Source organism: Scyliorhinus canicula, chromosome 5 (assembly GCF_902713615.1).
Source record: "Scyliorhinus canicula chromosome 5, sScyCan1.1, whole genome shotgun sequence".
Lineage (NCBI taxonomy): Eukaryota > Metazoa > Chordata > Chondrichthyes > Carcharhiniformes > Scyliorhinidae > Scyliorhinus > Scyliorhinus canicula.
In genome coordinates, this window is record NC_052150.1 from 151,415,760 (window position 1) to 151,433,317 (window position 17,558).

At 44.5% G+C, this 17,558-nt stretch overlaps 1 protein-coding gene across 8 annotated transcripts in view; it reads left to right on the forward strand.

The window, feature by feature from the left end:
- LOC119966335 (inactive phospholipase C-like protein 2) overlaps positions 1–17,558 on the forward strand; it is a 380,595-nt gene that overhangs the window by 171,373 nt on the left and 191,664 nt on the right. Inside the window, exon 2 of one of the 8 annotated variants that reach the window (XM_038797828.1) lies at positions 11,583–11,637. The exons of 4 other annotated variants lie outside the window; for them this stretch is intronic. The gene's annotated coding sequence lies outside the window, so the exon portion shown is untranslated. Of the gene's footprint in view, positions 1–11,582; positions 11,638–13,749; positions 14,070–15,931; positions 16,184–17,558 lie in introns of those variants that run through there. 3 more of the 8 variants (XM_038797829.1, XM_038797826.1, XM_038797827.1) reach the window with 3 other exon arrangements.

The following is a 17,558-nucleotide window of genomic DNA, read 5'->3' on the forward strand; positions in this document are numbered from 1 at the left end:
CAGGAGGATTTTCCGGGTGTGGGTGTATCCCAAAAATGATCAGTTTAGGCCTCAGGCAGGAATATGGGGTTGAGGGCACCTCTATCAGATGTCTCCCCTTCTAACCTTGGACAGACAGGGCACCTCTAAGAGATGCCCCCCCTCTTCTAACCCGGCCTCTCCCCCAATACCCCAATCGGCCACTATCGACCACCCAGATCTTCCAAACCCTCTGCATCCCGAGACCCTGAAAACGCACCTTTCCGTCCAGTCGGATTTTACTAACAGCTCTTTAAAGTTGCACTTCCTCCTGAATGAGTGGTAGAAGCCCCACTTGCAGCCAATTAACATTCATTCGAGCGGGGGCAGCACGGTGGCAAAGTGGTTCGCATGCTGACTCATGGCGTTGAGGATCCGGGTTCAATCCCGGCCCCAGGTCACTGTCCGTGTGGAGTTTGTACATTCTCCCCGTGTATGTGCGGTCACACCTCCATAACCCAAAAATGTACAGGGTAGGTGGATTGGTCATGCTAAATTGTCCCTTAATTGGAAAAAAAAAGAATTATGTACTCTATAAATTTATTTAAAAAAACATTCATTCGAGCATGAAATGGCTGCAGGGCAGGCAGAGTTAGTGGAGATGTGCTCCCGACCAACTCTTCGGACAGCGGGATGGGAAGCCCCGCCATCTGAAATATCTCTCAGCTTGCTCACACTGTGAAATGTATGGTGCCTTGGCAGGCCTGTTAGAAAGCCTGTTGACAATTTCAAGAAGCAGGGAGGAATAAACAAGGAGGGAACATAGAAAAATACAGCACAGAACAGGCCCTTCGGCCCACGATGTTGTGCTCTTTCCGTGGAGAGCTCGGAACCCATACTCTCCAGTGTGTGCCAGGATACCGGGCATGGTCCTACATGATACACTGTGTATGGGCACACACCAACTGGATGTCGAGGGAGTGAAACACCTTCCAGTTGCAGTACATCTGAGAATTGACATGTCGCACCCACAAAGCTATATGAATGCAGTAAATGACACCCGGCTCAGTGGGAAAGGCTCTGATCTCATAAAGCTGGCCATTCCCTCCACCTGCTTCTTTCTGGCAAAAGAGAAATAAATGTGTTTGCGTATCTTGAAAAACAAGAACTTCGCTGAACTTCCTTATTTGATGTTGCAAATTTCACCCACAGCAACCTGAATGGAGCTAAATGGGTAAAGGTTCATGGACACAGTCATCTTCAGAGCCACTGGCCATGTTGTTCTTCCCCTGCTCTGAGGCTGCAATTGCAGCAGCAGCATGTGCCTTATTTTATCAAGAGTGTTTGTATTGAAATGTGGACAGCTGAGACACTGTTCCTCAGTTCAGGAAGGAGAACTGCCTGGGAAAATATGGTGTCCTGCTAAGAATCCATCGCCTCCTCTCCGTTCCAGCTGCCACGGCTGTTCTGAGAGGCCTCTGCCCTGATTTCAAGCATTCTGAACGAACCACTCACTGCCAGATATGGATTCGGTAACTTCTGTCATCCTTAGACTACAACATAATAGGTAAAATGAACAAAGTCCAACATCACATACCGCTCCCTGTGGATTTTAGAAACTTCAAACAAAACTGGAAACCATCAAATATTTTGAAATAGTCAGCAACTAACCTGAAAGTAATAGATTATCCCTTTAAATAGCACTGCTTCGGGGGCCTTCCTGCCAAATGCATGTTTGGCTGTGCAAAATTAAGCGATGGCTTTAGCGCTGTCACTAAAATCAGCATTAAACCCAGACAGACATCACAATCAGCCCTCACTGCAGGCATCCATCGGATGCTTGGCTAACAAGGAAGTCAAAGATTATTGGAGGTAGACGGAATGTGCCGTTGAGTCCACATTCAGATCAGCCATTATATTACTGAATAGTGGAGCAGGTTCACGGGCTCAATGGCCTACTCCTGGTCTCCTGATTCGTACCCATTTGTTCTTGTGCGTGCACTAATGCCCTCAATGGCGTCGGGGTGTGAGATTCTGATCAGCTTGACTTGGATGACTTGAAACATTAACTCCTCTTTCGTCAGGTGCTGCAGCATTTACCATTTTTAATTAAAATTTCCAGTGTCTGCAGTATTTAATTTTTTGAATTACTATCTGGAAGAGTCCAGGTGGCCTGATTTTCAGCTACTGTGTATTTTAAGCAAACACTCCCTACCTAATTTGGCACAAACATAAAACATAGAACATTACAGCGCAGTACAGGCCCTTCGGCCCACGATGTTGCACCGTCCTGTGAAACCCTTCTAAAGTCCCTCTACACTATTCCCTTATCGTCCATATGCCTATCCAATGACCATTTGAATGCGTTTAGTGTTGGCAAGTCCACTACTGTTGCAGGCAGGGCACTCAACGCCCTTACTACTCTCTGAGTAAAGAACCTACCTCTGACATCTGTCCTATATCTATCTACCCTCAATTTAAAGCTATGTCCCCTCATGCTGGACATCACCATCCGAGGATATCTCGATATCCATCCTATCTAATCCTCTGATCATCTTGTATGCCTCAAGTAAGTCCCCTCTTAACCTTCTCTCTAACAAAAACAGCCTCAAGTCCTTCAGCCTTTCCTCATATGATCTTCCCTCCATACCAGGCAACATTCTTGTAAATCTCCTCTGTACCCTTTCCAATGCTTCCACATCCTTCCTATAATGTGCGACCAGAACTGCACACAATACTCCATATGCGGCCGCACCAGAGTTTTGTACAACTGCAACATGACCTCATGGCTCCGAAACTCAATTCTTCTACCAATAAAAGCTAACACACCGTACGCCTTCTTAACAACCCTCTCAACCTGGGTGGCAACTTTCAGGGATCTATGGACATGGAGACCGAGATCTCTCTGCTCGTCCACACTACCAAGAATCTTACCATTAGCCCAGTACTCTGCCTTTGTTATTCCTTCCAAAATGAATCACCTCACACTTTTCTGCATTAAACTCCATTTGCCACATGTCAGCCCAGCTCTGCAGCTTATCTATGTCTCTCTGTAACTTGTAACATCCTTCTGCACTGTCCACAACTCCACTGACTTTAGTGTCATCTGCAAATTAAAGGCGATTCCTGTATCACAAAATCTTGTTCACATTTAAGGGGCAAAATTTAGTGCTGCTACTCCGCTCACAACTCCTGGAGGTGAGTTCGGAGGTGGAGGAGGTTGTGCAATTGGGCGGAGCGTGTGTGGTGGGGATTCCGCCGCCTCTCCTCCCCTCTTCCCCCATAATTAATTCCAGGGTTGCGTGTGGCATTCGCAGCAGAGCACCAATTGAGGCCCTTAATTGTCCGTTTAAGGGCCTAATCCCACCACCACCTCCACATATTTAACCAATGATGGACAGGGCATCTGCCATGTAGGGAAACCAACAAGCAAACTCTTAATTCCCTTGAGGCTTCAGGAGTTCAAGCCGGTGGGGTCGCTGCCAGCTTTGATGTTGTGCCCTCTGCTGCCCTTCCACAGAATGCTTCTGAAATGCTCAAGGAGCCCACTCTGGTAGTAAAACAATCATTATATGCAACTAGCACTGCAATAATCATGAAGCTCGTGGTTTTCTATGAGCAACTTGAAATGGACAATAGATTATGGCCCTAATTAGCTACAACTTGGAGTTGAATTTTTGCAAAGGTCTCAGTAACTTTTTCGCCTGAGCCATATTGAGCTCCATTTTTTAATGTTTCTTAGCTTTTACTTTTATTTCTTGTCCCGCCTAATTCAGTTTATCCTCGTTCTCTCCCCCCCCCCCCCCCCCCCCCCCCCCCAAAATATACCTTGATCCCTTTAGCTCCAACAGCTATACCTAATTCCTTCTTGAAAATACACAACATTTTGGTCTCAACTACTTTCTGTGGTAGTGATTTCCACTCTCTGGGTGAAGAAATTTCTCCTCACCTCAGCCCTAAAAGGTTTACCCCTTATCCTCAAACTATGATCCCTAGTTCTGGACTCACTCACCATCATGGACATTCTTTCTGAATCTGCCCTGTCTGGTCCTGTTAGAATTTTGTAAGTTTCTATGAGATCTCCTCTCACTCTTCTGAACTCCAATTAATATAATCCTGACCAATTTAGTCTCTCCTCATATAAACCTTCGCTGCACTCCCTCCATAGCAAGAACATCCTTTCTCAGATACGGACACCAAACCTGCACACAATACTCGAGGTGTGGCCTCACCAATGCCCTGTACAATTGCAGTAGAACATCTCATTCCTATACTCAAATCCTCTGACTATGAAGGCCAACCATTTGCCTGCTCTATCTGCATGTTCACTTTCAGCGACTGATGCACGGGGACACCAAGGTCTCGCTGAGTATCCACCTCTCTCAATTTACACCCATTCAGGTAATATGTTCCTATTTTTGCTATATTGCTTTATTATTTTTGCCCTGATATAATTGTAATTATTATGTGCAAAGCCCCTTCGAAGGCCAATGCATTCTCAAGGAACATCAAAAATGCACATCCCGTGAAAGAATAAAAAAACTCCTTACTGAGATTGCCGTGCCTGAACTGAACTCACGATCCCAGATGCGGCCAAATGAAGGTTTGTACATCTGAAGCGTACCTTCCTACCCCTTACATTCCAGCCACCTTGGGATAACGGTTTTGCCAATGTTGTCAGATACCTGAACCGAAGGCAAATTTAGCACAACACTCAAAGGGATAATTTTGCATGTTTTTCAATTTTGGGAGTGTTCTTTTTGAATTTTAACATCCCTCCTTCAACAAGCAAGGAAATTACTCGATTCCAGGACTCTAGTGGATCATATGGATGCTCTAATTTTCATTCACCCTTGTAAGGCTTTCCCACAGCTGAGACTCTGCAAACAGATTCTCTACAATGCAAGAGACTCACCACACCCATAGCACAATTCAGAGTATTGTAAGAAGTCTTACAACACCAGGTGAAAGTCCAACATGTTTGTTTCAAACACTAGCTTTCGGAGCATTGCTCCTTTCTCAGGCGAAATAAGAAGTATGTTCCAGAAACATATGTATGCAGATACAGTATATATATGTTTCTGGAACATACCTCTTCATTCACCTGAGGAAGGAGCAGTGCTCCGAAAGCTAGTGTTTGAAACAAACATGTTGGACTTTTACCTGGCGTTGTAAGACTTCTTACTGTGCTCACCCCAGTCCAATGCTGGCATTTCCACATCACAGTTCAGAGTGACATTGATACACCAAGTTACTCAGCCTACCCCTGGACTGGTTTCCTAATGAATCATGCACATGTTTAAAAAAAACCCACAAAATATCCCTTTTAATTCTGGAAACCTTATTATACTGTAATGATTAGTTTTCACTGCATTCATCAGGTGGATTTTAGAGTGACTAGTGTTACTACTCACCATCTGTTACTAACACTTATTCACACACACTCACGACATTGTGAACAGCAGGTTACTTTCTTTCACAAATCAAGTCCTCATAATCTCCTATTTATCACATTTGAACACCATAAATAAAGTTATTTACACACGTACTAATTGCATTGATCATTACACAACCTGCACAGACAGTATTTAATCTTGTATACCTCCTTATTTCAGAATCATCCTCATCAATTGTAATATTAAAGGAGCTTTGTTTTCACTGATGCACCTTGGGGTGTCTTTCAGTTTTAATTTTTCACGTCAAAATGGGGAGAAAATCAGGAGAATAAATTATGGTCCAAAAAAGGCTGAATCCAGAGAAAATTAATTAGTTGTTATTTGAACCATCGCTAAAATCTCAAAAAGCAAGATGCTGCCAATTGTTGATGAAAGTGGAATGCAGTGTGATCAAATTTATTGAGGAATAATCTTTGGAGAGCAGCGCTGATGCCAACAGTAAAGGTCCCCTGGGACCTTGCTGAAACTGATATAGTGGTTCTCTAAATGTAACACCACATTTTTATCTATGTTAAAATGCTGGATAGAATTTGTAAGTGTGTTCAAATGTTATATTTATACATGGAGTTTCCATGATCACAAAATACAGTCAATTTTGGACCCTTTTAGCAGTAAAGTACATTGAAAGTAATTGTCGTGGATGTATGTTGCAAAAGGTTGATTGCTAAAATGTATACTTAAGTTGCACGTTACCACGGTATTGTGGAGCAGAAATATTCTTAAATGTTTCTGGAATATAAAATATTCAGAAGTACAGTTTAATTTTACAGACCTAGTCATTGTATGTGGTGTGGCCATCCCAGGACTGTTACGATCTCATAGCTATAACCTTGAATCTTTATCAAGAGACATCATGATCTTGACAGTGCACTGATCAGTGGTTTTTGCCAAATCATCTCCAGTGACTTGTGGTCACAGAACCTCTGCCAAACAGGTATGCAGATGCACTATTCCAAATGCTAAAGCTAATCGGTGGGATTCTCCGTTCCTGAGACTGAGCGTTGTCACCGGGGCAGGATTCGTGGACTGCTACAACAGCAAAATGGCGTTGCACCTGGACCGATTCAGCAACTGTTGAGGGGCTAGTGTAACGCTGTTGATTCCAATGGAAAACACTGTCGGATTCGCCGGGGTCGAGATTGACACTTGAGAGGCTGACAAGCTACAGCAGCATATTAGCACTCCACTCCCCACACACACTCATACCAGCCAGCAAGCTGGCACTGGTTGCGCTATGGCGTGTCCATCCCGCTAATGGGTCAGCTAGGGCCAGAGGGCACCTAGGGGGGTGGCCTGGGGGACACCCATGCGACCCGTGACCCTAGGTTCACAGTGGGCAGTCAGCGGTGTGTGCAGCTGCATGGCTGCCTTGCAGGCTGCGGCGACAATGTATCTGTCCACCCCGACTCCACAGGCCCACCTCATGGCCACCCCCCCGCTACTCTTCACCCACCCCCACCCCCCTCCGCCGGCCCTGGCAAAAGTTCCCCCAGTCAGCGGCACAACTGTCAGCAAACTATGGCAATGTTGGACGCTTTCTGTACCCCCTCTCCCTCAGTAGCCGTGGCGCCTAGATTTTGTTTAGTGTCATGTGTACCAAGGATCTGTGAAAAGTATTTTTCTGCGAGCAGCTCAACAGATCATTAAGTACATGAAAAGAGAAGGAAATAAAATAAAACTTATAGCCGAGTGTCATGTGAGAGTACCTTTAAGAAATGGGTGTTTATTACTGCAGTGATGTCAGAGAGTGGGTGGAGCTGGGCTGACTCAGCTTTTTACTTTCACTTTAGGCTTTTTGCTGCAGGGTGGGTTTGGTTTCATTTTAGTTTTGCAGAAATTTTAGAATTTTAGAAGCTGCAGTCACAGCAGGATGTGTGTGAATCTCTGCAAGCTTATGAATGTTCATTTGCTTATTTCAACATGATAACTCAGTAGTGAAGTTAAACTTGAGGTGCTTCTGCTAAAGGTTTTGTTTTTAAGTCTTATGGATGTTAAAAGGAAAGTGTTCCTTAGTGTTGCAGTCTTTGGGGGTTGTATTTGAATTAATGGTTACTAAGATGTTCACTGTACGTTTTAAAAAGGTTAACTTGAGTTCATAGAATAAACATTGTTTTGCTTTAAAAAATACTTTTCCATTTCTGCTGTACCATGCTTGTGGAGTGGACTGTGTGCTCCCCATACTACAATCTGTTAAAAGTTGTGGGTCAGGTGAATTCCATGATACACTTTGGGGTTCTCTAAACCCTAGCCCATAACACCAACTTCCTCACGCATGTGTATGGCCTCAACTGGGATCTTGGATTCATGTCGCATTACATTCACTCCCCACCATCTGGCCTGGGCTTGCAAAATCCTACCAACTGTTGGGGCTTGAAACAATTCGCACCTCTTTGACTTGTGATTATCCCTCTCTCCAGTCACTCCGTCTGGACCTGTGGACTTAATTACCTGCAAGACTTGTATTCTAAGTATCGTATTACATCTTTGACTTTGTCTATGTAAATGTTTCTAGAACCCACGTCTACATTCACCTGAGGAAGGAGCAGTGCTCCGAAAGCGAGTATTTCAAAACAAACACTCATGGACAGCTTATGAAAGCCAAGAAAAACATCTTCCACCACAGCTGCATCAGATAAATATTAGGATCAGAGAGCTGAATATGGAAGTACACCACTGTGCAGGGATTTCTCAACATTTATTTCACGGAACGTGTGCGTCACTGGCTAGGCCAGCATTTATTTTTCCCATCCCTAATTGCCCTTATGAAAATGGCGGTGGGCTGCCTTCTTGAACCATTGCAGCCCGTGTTGTGTCAGTACATACTGCTATTAGGGAGGGAGTTCCAGGATTATGGCCCAGGGACGGTGAAAAGACGGCGATACAGTTCCAAGTCAGGATGGTTTGTGCCTTGACGAGAACTTGCAGGCGGTGGTGTTCCCATGTACCTTCTGCCCTTTCCCTTCTAGGTGGTAGAGGTCGTGGGTATAGAAGGTGCTGTCAAAGGAACCTTGATGAGTTGCTGCAATGTATCTTGTAGATGGTATGCACTACTGCCGCTTGTGCTGGTCATGGAGGAAGTAAATGTTAGCGTTGGTGGATAGAGTACCAATCAAGCAGGTTGCCTTGTCCTGGGTGGTGAAAGCTGCTTGAATGGTATTGGAGCGGTGCTCATCCAGGCAAGTGGAGAGTATTCCATTACACCCCTGACTTGTTCCCTGTGGATGGTGGACAGACTTTGGGGAGGTGAGTTACTCGCCGAAGGATGCTCAGCCCCTGACCTGATCTTGTAGCCACAGTATTCACATGGCTGGTCCAGCTCCGTTTCCAGTCAGTGGTAACCTCCAGGATGTTGATAGAGATTCAGTGACGGTAATGCCATTGAATGTCATGGGGTAATGGTTGGATTCTCTCACATTTGGATAGTTATTGCCTGGTATTTGTGGGGCATGAATATTACTTGCCAGTTATCAGCCCACGCCTCAATGTTGTCCAGGGCTTACTTTATATGGGCACGGTCTGCTTCAGTACCTGAGGTGTCCCGAATGATGCTGAACATGGTACGATCATCAGTGAACATTATAATGACATTATAATGGAGGGAAGTTAATTGATGATAAGCTGAAGATGGTTCGTCAGGGTTTCCTGAGGAACCCCTGCAGTGGTGTCTTGGAGCTGCGATGATTGAGCTCGTACAACGACACCACCTTCCTTTGTGCCAGGTATGACTCAAACCAGTGGTGAGATTTCCTCTGATTCCCATTGACTTCAGAATGGGTTGCCATGCACAAATTGATCCCTACAGCCTCAACAGACGATGTTGAATACAGAAGTGACAAACCCCCTGGGAGCGGTCCATCATCTTCCGAGATGGATGGAGGCCCACTCCAGGAGCGTCCTGTTTGTGGATTTTGGAAAAGAAGTAGAGTGGGCAGTCTGAGGCCCATAATGTGGGAAACTGCGGCGGCGGCGGTGGGGGGGGGGGGGGGGGAGATCTCCAGAAGTGATGAGATGAGTAACAGTGCTGTGAACAATAGTTTGATTGATAAACAATGGATAAAGGTTGATATTCAGAACAAATAAAAGAGGATTTGATTTTCCGAGCTCTACATTTGAGTGCATTAGATTGTTTGGGTGATGTGAAATCGGTATACACCGAGGGCAGTATTTCCCCTGTGGGCTTCTGAATCCTGCTTTCAGGTTCAAATGGGAGTCAGATGTCTGCTTGTTGAGAAACGTTCACTCAATGCGATTTTGCCTGGGGTGGTCAATTAATGGCCAGAGAGCGGGTTTGGCGTTCAATCAAGGATGGCAGGCACACTCTTTAAGCCTGTGGGCCTATTAGTGGTCCTGCAGCTTAAAAGCAGAAGCAGAATGTCATGGTGGATGAGTGAGGCAGAGGGTGCTTCAAAATGGAGGCACCCTCTCTCCAATGTTTTCAAACGTAAATTGAAAAATGGCCTTTGCAGCCTGGCCACCACTGTATGGACAACCCCAAGCAGCAAAACTGTTCCCCACTGCTTCCAGGAACCTGAAAAACCTCAGTATACCTTTGTTAATAGGCTTCAAGTTGGGTCAGTTGGTTATTCACAGCTTTTGAATGTGATGCAGATGGAGCGGGGCAGTCGGCATAAATTTCCGTGCCCATTTACCATCAGTCCTGGCCCTGCCTTGAGCTAAAAATCCAACCCCCAATATTCACTTGGATATTTTAGTGATGTCTATCCAGAGTAGTTCATTTGGTAGCCTTTTGTCTCCCAAATGTCACTGCTATATAGGTTTATACCATATCCTTTTACTCTTGTTCTTTTCAGTTAATATGGTAATTCAAACTAAATTACATGACCAAATTAATGAAATCACTGGTAGTGCTTTCAGGTCTGACAGCATCTGTGGAGAGAGAAATACGTTAAAAGTTTCAAGTCTTCAAATCTCCACAGATGCTGAAAGACCCACTGGGTTTTTCCAGCACTTTCTGGGGTATATTCAGATCTCCAACATTCACAATATTTTGCTTTTAATTAAATCACTGTTGGGCTTCACTTCAAAGATCTCAAAACTTTTATGTTGAATTCATAAAATCCCTTATTGCAGTCTTCCTTCTTTATTTCCCTCTTTTTATTTTGCTCACAGCTTGCCTAAACATTTTGTATGTCTGCTGCATCAGACTCACACAACACTACTTGTGTATTTCATTTTACCTAAAGTTCAGGTGCCTTTATGGACGCACAGTGCCTTCAACTTATTCCATTCTCTTTTCTCATGATATTGGCCATTATGACCATCTCACAGAATATGGTTGCACGGTAGCACAGTGGTCAGCACTGTTGCTTCACAGCACCAGGGTCCCAGATGCGATTCCCGGCTTGGGTCACCGTCTGGGCGGAGTTGGCACGTTCTCCCCGTGTCTGTGTGGGTTTCCTCCGGGTGCTCCTGTTTTCTCCCACAAGTCCCGAAAGATGTGGGGCGGAATTCTCCGCAAGGCCTGATGCCGTCGTGAAACATGGAGAGGTTCACGACGGCGTCGGAAGCCTCTCCCGGCCCCCTCTTTTCCCCTACCCGGGGGGATAGGCGGGCCGTACCGGGAAACTAGGCGGCCGGGCCTTGTCCCTGGCTCAAGGCCCGGCGCGCCAAGAATGACGCCGCGGCGGAGCCTAATGATGGCAGCCGCGCATGCGCGGGTTGGACAGCTCAAACCCGCGCATGCGCGGTTGCCGTCTTTCCCCTCAGCCGCCCCGCAAGATGTGGCGGCTTGATCTTGCGGGGCAGCGGAGGGGAAAGAGTGCGCCCCTTGAGACGCCGGCCCGATGATCGGTGGCCACCGATCCGACCCCCCTAGGCCCCACACTTACATGGCGCGCCATGTTCACGACGGCAGAGACCAGGTGTGGTTGCCGCCGCCGTGAACAGGTCGGGAACGACAGGCCGCTCGGCCCATACGGGTCGGAGAATCGCGGGCCGCTGTGTAAAACGGCGGCCCGCGTTTCTCCGAGCGGCGTGTCAGAAAACCGGACACGCCATTTTGGGGGGGGGGGGGGGGGGGGGAGAATAGCGGGAGGTGCGGGAGCGGACCTCCCGCTATTCTCCCACCCATCGTGGTTGCGGAGAATCGCGGCCGTGCTGTTAGGTAACTTGGACATTCTGAAATTCTCCCTCTGTGTACCCGAACAGGAACCGGAATGTGGCGACATGTGGATTTTCACAATAACTTCATTGGAGTGTTAATGTAAGTCTACTTGTGACAATAAAGATTATTATTATGACGATGATGGAAAATTATAAGTTCAGAAAGTTACCTTAGATCAAAGCAGAATACATTATGAAAGTGGAAAATGCAATAGAGATGAACTTGTCTTAACTTGGAAAAATAAAATTGTCTAGCCCCACATTTTAGATTTGTGCCTCCTTCTTCAAGCAGTGGCTATTAACCAAACCAGTAACCAATAAAGAATCATTGCAACAATGCATTGAGTTAACCATGTTAGGCTTCCACTGGTTAGCTTTTGCTGTCTGCCATTGTGCGCCACCTTGTCCTGCAAGTCTAAGTGCATATGGAGCAATATGTTTGAATTATACGACTGTCATAGTTAAATAGCTGACAATGTGTTCAAGCTGTGAAATATGGATTTGAGGCATGCAGCCGTGCTAAGTGTGTGAGGGTGAAGTGAACTTATGAATGTGAAGTATAAGTCATGTTTGCTCGAGCATTTTGGTAGATGAGTGATGAAGTGTGGTGAATTGTGCAGTATGCAAGGCTAGCAGTTCGTTTGCATGGATACGGCATTTAAGGATAAATTCACTGACCTTGATCACCTGAACTTCTTGTAGCACTGCATCCAGATCCTTGGGTTGCATTGTTTGCTTTGATAGCACTGGCTGTCTAGTCGCTGCCTTCTGAGAGTTTATCTGGTGGGCTTCGTTGTACTCTGTTGACAGAGGACCATGTCCCTACTGTACCCTCCTGCACAATAGCCTCCACATTGGCACCAACGAACCTTGAAGTACACTCTTTGCCCTTCAACTGTTATTCTAAGTTCTTTGTCATAGAATTCTAGAATTCATAGTGCAGAAGGAGGCCATTCGGCCCATCGCGTCTGCACCAACCCTTAGAAAGCGCACCCTACTTAAGCCTACACCCCCACCCTATCCTCGTAACCCAGTAACCCCACCTAACTTTTTTCGACACTACCTTGGACAATCTTTCCCAACCACTTGGTTGGTGTATAATTTGCAGGTTAATTGTAAGTGTTGCTTCCCTTACATGAACTTGGGCAACCTGTTGAGACATGAAACCTCTCAAAAATGTGTTTAGTGCTGGGAAGCCTACTACTATCATTTAAATTAGCAAGCATTATGAAGTTTGTGTCCATTGCAATCGCGCTGCCTTTTATTTTGGAGATTGTTAAATTTGACCTCCCTTATGTGCTATCTCAGAATTAAAGCAGCCAATATAAAGCTAAATATATTTTTAATCACAATCCATGTAGTGACAAGCCAAAGTGGTGTGAGATTGGCTGCTTCAGGAAGTCTGATTCTCTCTTTCTCTCGAGCTAAATTGGGTGCTGACTCTGGATTTACTTCAAGTTAGTGCACCCAAAGCATATGAAAGAAAGAGGAAAGATGTGCATGTCTTCATAATATCCCAAAATATTTCACAGACAAATGTTTCTGTTGTCTCGTTACTGTTTAGAAGACAACATATTAGCTAAGATCCCACAAAGAACAGCAAGGTAAAGGACCATATTATTGATTCTAGAGATGTTAGTTGCGGAATAACTTCAGAAAAATCCCTTTGCTCTTGTTCAAAAGGTTCATGTGACTTCTTGTGTCAATCTGAATGGACGTACAAGAAAGGGAAGTAACATCTCAGCCAAAAGACTATATGGCCAACAATCCAGCACTCCCACACTGCTGCACTAAAATGTCATCCTAGCTTATATACTCTAATGTTGCATTAAGGTTTAATCATCAAAGCCGTCCGGCATCAGGGGTGAGAATGTTACTACAGAGCTCAGCTGAAGCTATATGGTATAGTTTATTTTGGGACAAGGAAAAAAAATTACACTAGTGTGCTGGAAGGCGTTCCCTTTAGGTTGGGCCTAAGTGGGATGGTTCAGACAAATTAGATAGAGCTGTACTTCTGGTAGTGTTGGCATGAAAATACACGATCCAGCCATCGATCGTATTATCACGTTAGAGAAAACATATCTCATTTTCAGAGTTAAGGAAAAGAAATGCATTTGCTCGAACTGCTGTAAACTAAATACCCGGCAGAAAAATGTGGGTTACAGAATGCTGCGCAAATATCTTATTGACTCTGCTGGATTTCAGTTCTTGGTTCTTCCTCATTCTTGGAAAACAAAATCCATGTTTTGTAGTTCACTGTTGCATAATCGTTCTTCTCTGGTGCAGTAGTTGGACTCACTCCCATAACAGATGTGTTTCATTGTCAGCCCTCAAATCCACTCTAATTTGCTGTAAGTTTCTATTTTACAATGAGTTAGCATGAAATCTAAAAGGACAAAGTGTTGAATTGAAGGTGTTCAGTCTCTTGGATCTATACTGCAGTATTTTGTGTTTATCCTCCAAAATACCCACTCTGCATTAATTTGCAAGAGCCAAGGTTTTCCAAAAGGCTGTGCATAAATTTGCTTAATTGTAAGTACATATACAAACTCTTCATTTAGATTTTCAAAGCTCTGAAGGTTGTTTTTAATGTGTAAATTGAAGGATTGATTTTTTTTACTTCTTTGTAGACAAAGGTCAAAATGGCATGCTACAGGAGCATTTAATTTATAGCATCAGTATTATTCTTTAATGAAATTATACATGATTTGTGATTGTTCCTCTTACTAACAAAATCAATGTTTGCCAAATACTTTTCCTGAATGGCCTTTTAAGTGCTGTCCTTGAATATAAAATTTTCTATCCAAGACTAGTAAGTACAAGTAAATTCAGCACTTCATTCGTTGCATTGATTTTCAAGTAGCCGACAGTTTTCCGTTGTTGATGAAAGCAGTCACTGTCTTGCAGCTCTGTTTATTTCTGCCTTGTAAGTATAGTTTAATGGTAAATTCTTGGCTGACTGAAATTAGTAATGGCAAAAATCTTTACTATACATTTATTGATCGCAGTTAAGTGAGAATCAAGGTGCAACAGGCTTTGCTCACAGATCCACCAAGCGAATGACATCCATGTTTATCTCAGGGAAAATCAGAAAAATATCAATGTGAATTTGTTGAATAAATTGATAATTTTATGATTCAGAATTTTCTGAATTGCTCACTCTGGAAATACCAGTTAATCCTTGCTAATAAGGCAGATTTGTCAAGCATTTTAACACATTCTGAAAATGGTTTGGTAGGTTCGGGTTTTTACTCAAAGAAGAACTTGGGTGGGGTGCTCTTTCCATGGGCGGGTGCAGACTCGATGGGCCGGGTGGCCTCCTTCTGCACTGTAGATTCTATATATATGCTCTTGCTCATGTGGACGATTTTGCGCCCATGTTAATCATCAGTGAGAATGGCAACGCGGACGAGAGTCCGGAAACACAATTGTCACCAAAGTTTCTTTGCTCGCTGATGATGCACCACGATTCCCGCTCACAAAGAATGAGAACCTAATTGGAATACATTTTAATGCATTTACATATAATTAGTGAGCCCCCCACCACATGATCCCCTCACTGAATATTCACACATCGCTGACAGGACATCACATCAACGAGGTTTACGACAGCCTTTTAAAGAGATGAATCTGTCGCGGGGTTCCCCCGGGAGCGCAAAGGTAAGGGAGAGGGAGAAACATGCCCACATAGTGCCCTGGCACTTCTATCTGGCTCAAGTTGGCACCACCAGGTTGGCAGAGCGGACCTGGCAGTGCCAACTTGCACCGGGGGCATTGCAGGGGTGGGATCTCTAGGCAGCTCCATGGAAGGGTTCCCTTATGTGTGTGGGGGAGGGCTGAAGCCTGGGAGTGGGAGATTGCCCCCAACATTGCAGTGCTGGGGTTTGTTGGGGGGGAGATTGTTCCCAAGACTACAGTGCTGGAGGGGTGAGGCTGGAGATTGTTCCGGGGACTGGAGTCAGCCTTGTCTTCCCCCCCCATACTGATGCTGTTCACTCAGCCCCCTGATTTATTTTCCCAGAATGCTTGAAAATCTGGACTAAATCTTCGGCTGTGCAGCTGGAAAGCTACACATTGGTTTTCAGTCAGAGCTTGACAATCTGGAACAAAAATGGGAAAATTCCGCCCACTGTCTCAAACAGTGAAATGCAGAAAATCTGAAATTTCTAAGATCTTGCGCAAATAAACTCCCAACTTTTTTCTAACCTACATTGAAGAAAACACAAAGAGTAAGACTGAAAAACAAGAAGACAAACAAAAATTGTAAGAAACCCATTGCACCAGTTATTAAATACCTCAGGGACGTTGGGTCACCTATCATTCTCTCTCTCTTTCTCTCTCCAGTGACCATGCTGTAAAAGGGCATTGGTGACCATGGGCTTCCATACGCTGGTCCATAGTTATGCCTGAGAGGGCACTGCAGTGCTTTTCTGTGACAGTCTGCTGGTTCTGGCTGACTAGGTGATTTTCCTGCTCTTGCCGCCTGCAGTAGGCAGAGGGGAAGGATTTGCAGGTTGATATCATCAAGTTCTGGAGTGGGACTTGAATCCAGAGCTTCTGGCTCAGAGGCAGGAACTCCACAAGAGGTACCACTTTCATTACCTGAAAGAAGCAAACAAAATTGTTTAAATCAAGAATTGTACAATGTGAGTAATGCCTGCAGTTCTCTGTTAAATCTGACATAACCATTCTTAGGTTTATGGCATTATCTAAGTGGTGCCAGTGAACTTTTGTGCAATTTACTGAGAGGTAACTAGTGCGTTTTATGCATCTCAAACAACATCTATTTTATTTTGTGGCCCCTGCTGCCATGCGGTGCACACTGTCAAAAGATGTTATCCCAATGCTACTTAATGGTAAAAATTAATGGAGGTGTTGGTTATATTTTTCTGACAGTAGAATTTTTTTCATTATTTAATTCAATATAAATGAAAATAGCATTCTTTGTTTGAGTGGATAGTATGCAGGTGATGATTAGCTTGAAGTTTTACTCTCAATGTGTAACTTTAGATGTGTGCAGTGCAAACTGCTGGAATAAGCAGCCTATTGGTATCACAAATGCGTAGAGATCATAGTTATTACTCAGTCTTTTGTACGTAAAACATTTTCATCTATCAGAAAGTTGTGGAGCTCAACTTCTGATCATACAGTGCCGTTTCCATTGAAGTGAGGGGAGGGGGGGGGGCGTGAAATCACAAAATTATTTTGTAATTCGTACGCTGTGAAATATTTAAGGTTCTCTAGCACTATCCAGTCAGGAAGAAGGGGATTGGGATACCAACCTTGGTTGGTGTATAATTTGTTTAAAGAAGTAACATGTAATTGTTTTTAAGGTTATATCCCTTCCAATTTTCAGCAATGCTTTTCTGTCTGGCCTTTTGGATTCTCTGTCCAGCAAGGGGATAAAGCCAGATTTTCATTTATGCTGTTATTAGGCTTCTCTCACTCCAAACTCCCGAGTAATTGATGTCTCTGATTTTTCATAGAATTTACAGTGCAGAAGGAGGCCATTCGGCCCATCGAGTCTGCACTGGCTCTTTGAAAGAGCACACCCAATCCCACACCTCCACCCTATCCCCATAACCCAGTAACCCGGCCCAAAACTAAAGGCAATTTTGGACACTAAGGGCAATTTTGCATGACCAATGCACCTAACCTGCACATCTTTGGACTGTGGGAGGAAACCGGAGCACCCAGTGGAAACCCACGCAAACACGGGGAGAACGTGCAGACTCCACACAGACAGTGAACCGAGCCGGGAATCGAACCTGGGACCCTGCAGCTGTGAAGCAATTGTGCTAACCACCACGCTACCATGCTGGAGCTGTGAAGCAATTGTGCTAACCACCATGCTACCGTGCTGCCTTTTCTTTTCCTCAATTGGCACTTTATAATGCCCCACGTTGATCCTATTAGGATATTGGATTGAATTGAATGAAGAATCAACCTCCATGTCATCATTCTCATTGTGCAGAGTTGCTTCACTAAACTGATTATACTTGACATACAAAGGAGACAAAT